Source organism: Chiloscyllium plagiosum, chromosome 29, assembly GCF_004010195.1.
Source record: "Chiloscyllium plagiosum isolate BGI_BamShark_2017 chromosome 29, ASM401019v2, whole genome shotgun sequence".
NCBI lineage: Eukaryota > Metazoa > Chordata > Chondrichthyes > Orectolobiformes > Hemiscylliidae > Chiloscyllium > Chiloscyllium plagiosum.
Genome location: NC_057738.1, coordinates 36,591,248 through 36,597,750, shown reverse-complemented (window position 1 = coordinate 36,597,750; position 6,503 = coordinate 36,591,248). Strand labels below are relative to the sequence as shown.

General features: G+C 40.7%; 1 protein-coding gene across 2 annotated transcripts in view; it reads left to right on the top strand.

Moving 5' to 3' along the window:
- trak1a (trafficking protein, kinesin binding 1a) overlaps nt 1-6,503 on the top strand; it is a 202,822-nt gene that overhangs the window by 71,403 nt on the left and 124,916 nt on the right. The window lies entirely within an intron of this gene.

Genomic DNA, 6,503 nt, shown 5'->3' with positions numbered 1-6,503 from the left:
ACCTGCCCTGCCTTATTTCCCAAGAGTAGGTCAAGTTTTGCACCTTCCCTAGTAGGTACATCCACATACTGAATCAGAAAATTTTCGTGTACACACTTAACAAATTCCTCTCCATCTAAACCCTTAACACTATGGCAGTCCCAGTCTACGTTTGGAAAGTTAAAATCCCCTATCATAACCACCCTATTATTCTTCCAGATAACAGTTCTCCTTACAAATGTGTTTCTCAATTTCCCTCTGACCATTAAAGGGTCTATAATACAATCCCAGTAAGGTTATCATTCCCTTTCTTATTTCTCAGTTCCACCCAAATAACTTCCCTGGGTGTATTTCCAGGAATAGCCTCCCTCAGCACAGCTGTAATGCTATCCCTTGTCAAAAAGGTCAATCCCCATCATCTCTTGCCTCCCTTTCTGTCCTCCTTGTAGCATTTGTATCCTGGAGGGGGGGAAAGAGAGCTGTGTAGAGTTGGCTGCACAGCCAACTTGACAAACCTGACCTTGTATCTTTGTTCATTTGGCAGGAGATTTGCATCTCACTCCAGCATTTGAATTTTAAAAAATCAAGCCTACCCGCCAGTGGTGCACTCTCATGGACACATTAAACAGAGGTCCTATCGCCCAGTTGGAGTGAATGTAAAAGATCCCATGAAAAAGAGCGTGAGAGTTTTCCTCTGTGCCCAGGTAGTATTTACTACCGAGTTAAAATCACAAAATCAGTTGTCACATTTCCTACATTACAAAAATAAAAATGCTTCAAAAGTAATTAATTGGCTGTGAAGTGCTTTGAGGTCATGGAAAGTCCCATAAAAATGGTAGCCTTTTTCTTTTCAAAATAATCTAGCATCGTGTAACTGTGTTCCAGATGTTGGCATCCCTGAAATTCCATAGTAATCTCCTGCTTTAGAAGTGTTTAGAATCAATATTTATTGGAGACATTTCAAAATAATGTATTTGTCAAACCATAGATTTCTCAATGCCATGGGATGGTTTGGCGAACAGAATCATTGATGTCTTGTTTGCTGACTGTCAACAGTGAATGAAATTCATGGAAACTGAAACCCAAACTTCTACCTGTCCATTAAATTTCCCACATTTTTACTGTGAGAAATGACTGAATGCAGGGTGCATTGCTATACCGCAGCATAAACCTGGTTACAGCCTGGGAAAGCAATATACTTGTCTTGCTGTGCTTCTGATTTTCTGCTGTGGCTGTGTTTGGATAAGGATGAGAATTATTGCAAAGGTGATTTTTTTTTAAAGCAAAAAGATGAGCAGATTTTGTTTCTGAGGCCAAGACAATTAAAATTTGGATTTTGAAATTGACTGCTTACCCTCAAAGATTTATTTGTATAACTGAATCATTATTGTAGCAGGTATGACGCAATTGTCTGTTGCTATAAACTGAACTCTTTAATCTGCATCATTTAGGCTGTTGTGAAGTAATGTCTCATCAAATTGTGGAACTTCAAACCATAATCTTTAATGTCCTGTGACTCTGGATGAGCAGAGTTGATAGACAGCATAGTGAGTTGAAGGAAACATCTCCAGCATTTCACTAATCTTTATTTTAAGGCTGTTTTGAGTTACTATTTAATGCACATTTCAACCTGTCAAAGTGGTGTGATGAAACATGGATCCTCCTTGTGAAATCGAACCAAATTAGACTGCCTGTTAGCAAAGCTTTACTTCACAGCAACAATGCACCTTTTGAATGTAGTGGGCAATCGATACGGTGTGTTTATACTACCATCACCTGAACCTGGGTGATAGCAGTAACAATGGCCCCTACCTTTTGAGCCAGAAGGTCTTGATTCAAGTCCCACCTGCTTCAGAGGTGTGTCATAACATGCCTCTACAGGTTGATTGCAACATATCTACAAAATATTTTCTTTAGTTCTTATTGTAATACCAGAGGCCACAATCTCCTGATAAGGGGCAAACCTTTTAGGACTGAGGCGAGGAAGAATTTCTTCACCTTGGAAGTTCACGTACCTTTGGAATTGTCAAGTCCGGAGAGCTGTATAAGATCAGTACCAAAGCATAAGTGGTTATTTTATTTTTATACGAAGGGACCAACCCGAAGGATCCGTCATTTAATATTGAGAAGAGGAAGTGGAGTGTTTTATTGCAGAGGGCTGTTGAACCTAGGTTGTTAAGCATGTTCAAGACAGACAGATTTTTGATCAGTAGGGGAATTTCAGTTTATGGGGGAATAGCAGGAAAGTGGAATTGATTGTATGGGGTTATCAGATCAGCCATAATCTCATTGAATGGAAGTGCAAATTCCCATGTCTTGCGGTTATAACATTTTCATGGAATGTTCTTTTAAATTTCCTTTTCAAATTTTTTTCCCAGCTTGTATGTTTGTTTTCTTCAATTGCTTTATGTTCTGAAATTATGTATTTTTTTCCCCCCAAGTAGGCATGTGCTTTTTTGGAGCTGTTTTTGAGACACTTGCAGTGTAGAAAGTTGAAGAATACCTATGATTTTTTATTCTGAATTGCCATATAATTGCTAGTTGCGTGGCTGTATGCCATAATCTTGTGAATTAAAAATCACACAACATGAGGTTACAGTCCAACAGGTTTATTTGAAAGCACTAGCTTTCGGAGTGCAGCGCCTTCATCAGATGGTTCATAACGCTGCGAAAGCTAGTGCTTCCAAATAAACCTATTGGGCTGTAACCTGATAGGTGATTTTTAGCTTTGCCCACCCCAGTTCAACACTGGCACCTTCAAGTCATAATCTTTTGATGAACATTTTAAGGTTTGTTTTGCCGAGGTCATCTTTAACAATTTTTTTTTGTTTCTAACCATTCATCTTGGTGAAATCAGTTGCTTTCATTCTATGTCATAACTGGCTAAGAATTAGGAATTGTGCTTTTTTTGTATAACATGAAAATAGATATAGGACCTCTCACACTGTCCAAAAATAATTAGATCGTGCAATGTTATTTAGTATTGAAAAAGAGGACATTGATAAATTGTACTTGGATCCTCCTCTAAAACTAATCGAAAGCAGAAATTACTCGAAATATTCCAGCTGGTGATCTCTCAATTTTGTAACTTGCACAAAAAGAGATATCTGAGGTGTTGGGTATTTCTTAAACGTGCACGAATTGGAAAGTTTTGATGTTCAAGAGCATCCTTATACATATGTCGCTGAAAGCTCATGTATAGTTGCAGCAACAATTAAGAATGCAAATAGGATATTGGATTTTTATTGCAAGAGAATTTAAGTATAGGAGTAAAGACTGCTTTTTATCAATCGCATAGGACCTTGATAAGGCTGATACCTGGTGTATAGTGTGCTGCTTCGGTCCCCTTACCTCAGGAAAGGTATGCTACCCATGAAGTGAGAGTTTAGTGGAGATTCACTGGACTAATTTCTGGGATGCTGAGACTGTCCTGTGAGGGGAGATCGAAGAGACTGAGCTTATCTTGAGTTTAGAAGAGTAAGAAGAGATCTTCTAAAAGTTTAGAAAGTTATTTAAAGGGCGAGACAGGTTAAGTGCAGAAAGAATACTTAGCCTTGGTTCTGTAGAAAGGGCATTGTGGTGAGAAAGCACTTCAAGTCCAGATGCTGTCAGACTTGAGTTTTTACAGTGATTTGATTTGTTATTGTCTTATGTGCTGAGATACAGCAAAAAGTATTGTTTTGCATGCTAACCACACAAATCATGCTTTTACTTAAGTACATCAGGGTAATTAAACAATGCAGATTATAGTGTTAAAGCTGCAGAGAAGATGCAGAGAAAGATCAACTTTAATATGAGTGGTCTGTTCAAAAGCCGGATCATAGAATATAGAACATTACAGCGCAGTACAGATGTACTGATGTTGCGCCGCCCTGTCATACTAATCTGAAGCCCATACCACCTACACTATTCCATGTACGTCCATATACCTGTCCAATGACAACTTAAATGCACTTAAACTTGGCGAATCTACTACCGTTGCAGGCAAAGCATTCCATACCCTTACTACTCTCTGAGTAAAGAAACTACCTCTGTCATCTGTCTTATACCTATCTCCCCTCACTTTAAAGTTGTGTCCCTTCGTATTTGCTGCCCCCATACTTGGAAAAAGGCTCTGCCTGTCCAAGGAACAGGAGAATCGACGTTTCGGGCTTGTGCCCGAAACGTCGATTCTCCTGTTCCCTGGATGCTGCCTGACCTGCTGCGCTTTTCCAGCAACACATTTTCAGCTCTGATCTCTAGCATCTGCAGACCTCACTTTCTCCTCTTCCTGTCCACCCTATCTAACCTTCTGATTGTCTTATATGTCTCTATTAAGTCACCTCTCAACCTTCTTCTCTCTAACGAGAACGGCCTCAAGGCCCTCAGCCTTTCCTCATAAGAGATTCCTTCCATACCAGTCAACATTCTTGTAAATCTTCTCTGCACCCTTTCCAAAGCAAATGTGGCTGTACCAGAGCTTTGTACAGCTGCAGCATAACCTCCTGGTTCCGGAACTCAATCCCTCTATTAAAGGCCAAAACACTGTATGCCTTCTTAACAACCCTGTCAATCTGGATGGCAACTTTCTGTGTACATGGACACCGAGATCTCTCTGCTCATCTGCACTCCCAAGAATCTTACCATTAGCCCAGTACTTTGCATTCTGATTACTCCGTCCAAAGTGTATCACCTCACACTTGTCCACATTAAACTCCATTTGCCACCTCTCAGCCCAGCTCTGCATCCTATCTATGTCTCTCTGCAACCTATTGCATCCTTCGTCACTAGCCACAACTCCACCTACCTTAGTGTCATCTGCAAATTTACTAACCCACCCTTCTAAGCTCTCATTCAGGTCATTTATAAAAATGACAACAGCAGTGGACCCAACACCAACCCTGGCGGTACGCCGCTAGTAACTGGACACGAAGATGAACATGTTCCATTAACTACAACCCTCTATTTTCTTTCGGCAAGCCAATTACTGATTCAAACTGCTATGTCTCCCACAATCCCATTCCTCTGCATTTTGTATAATAGCCTACTGTGGAGAACCTTATCGAACGCCTTGCTGAAATCCATATACATCACATCAACCGGTTTACCCTTGCTGAAATCCATATACATCACATCAACCGGTTTACCCTCATCTACCTGTCAAAAAAGTCAATAAGATTCGTTAGGCACGACCTACCTTCACAAAACCATGCTGACTGTCCCTGATCAGATTATTCTTTTCTAGGTGGTTATAAATCCTACCTCTTCTAACCTTTTCCAACACTTTACTAACAACTGAAGTGAGACTCCCTGGTCTGTAATTACCAGGGTTGTCTCTACTACCCTTTTTGAACAAGGGAACCACATTTGCTATCCTCCAGTCCTCAGGCACTAATCCTGTAGACAATGATGATTTGAAGATCAATGCCAAAGGCTCAGCAATCTCTTCCCTTGCTTCCCACAGGATCCTAGGATAGATCCCATCCGGGCTGAAAATGTGTTGCTGGAAAAGCGCAGCAGGTCAGGCAGCATCCAGGGAACAGGAGAATCGACGTTTCGGGCATAAGCCCTTCAGGACCCGAAACGTCGATTCTCCTGTTCCCTGGATGCTGCCTGACCTGCTGCGCTTTTCCAGCAACACATTTTCAGCTCTGATCTCCAGCATCTGCGGACCTCACTTTCTCCTCATAGATCCCATCCAGCCCAGGGGACTTGTCTATTTTCACACTCTGTAGTATTTCTAATACTACTTCCTTGTGAACCTCCATCTCTTCTAGTCTAGATGCAAGTGTCTCTGTATCTTCCTCGACAACATTGTCATTTTCTATAGTGAAAAGTAAATTTTTCCTCTTTTCTGGCCAATGGCTCCCCTTAATGCTCCAGGTAGACCATTTAAGCACATCATTACCCAGAACACACTGTGGCAACATTTGAACTCGAGAGAGGAAGAACTCGAATTACTGATTATGAATAAACAAAGTCTCATAGAGCTTAAAAGCTACACAAACTAAGGCTACTACAACTGCCAACTCTCAAAACTTTCAAAAACTAAGCATTTTAAGTAAATGGCTGGGATGGAGTGGGTGAGGGAACCACTTTGCCCGTGCTGTGATGCAGAGCCCAACAAAGCAGACCTTCCAGATCGCCACCATCTTGGATTTCCCCTTAACATTTTATCGATATTATCATTTCATTTTGCATTATATTCCTGGATGTGCTGGAGCAGTGTGATTTTTTTTAACCACTGTCAGCATTTCCCCAACACTGCTCACTTCTGCCATTCCCCGATAATCCTTGACTCCATTATTCTTTATGTACCTTCTGTCTGTGCCTCAAACATATTCAATATATCTGCCTCCAATGCTCTGCAGGGAAGAGAGTTCCAAATACTCTCAACATTGAGAAAACAAAAAGTAAACTCATGTGTGTGTGAGATTACTTATGTCTCCTTACCTGAGAAAGGATATAATTAAATTGGAAGCAGTTCGGAGATGTTTCACTTCATGTATTCCAGGAATGATGGTCTTATATTATGAAGGCTTTAA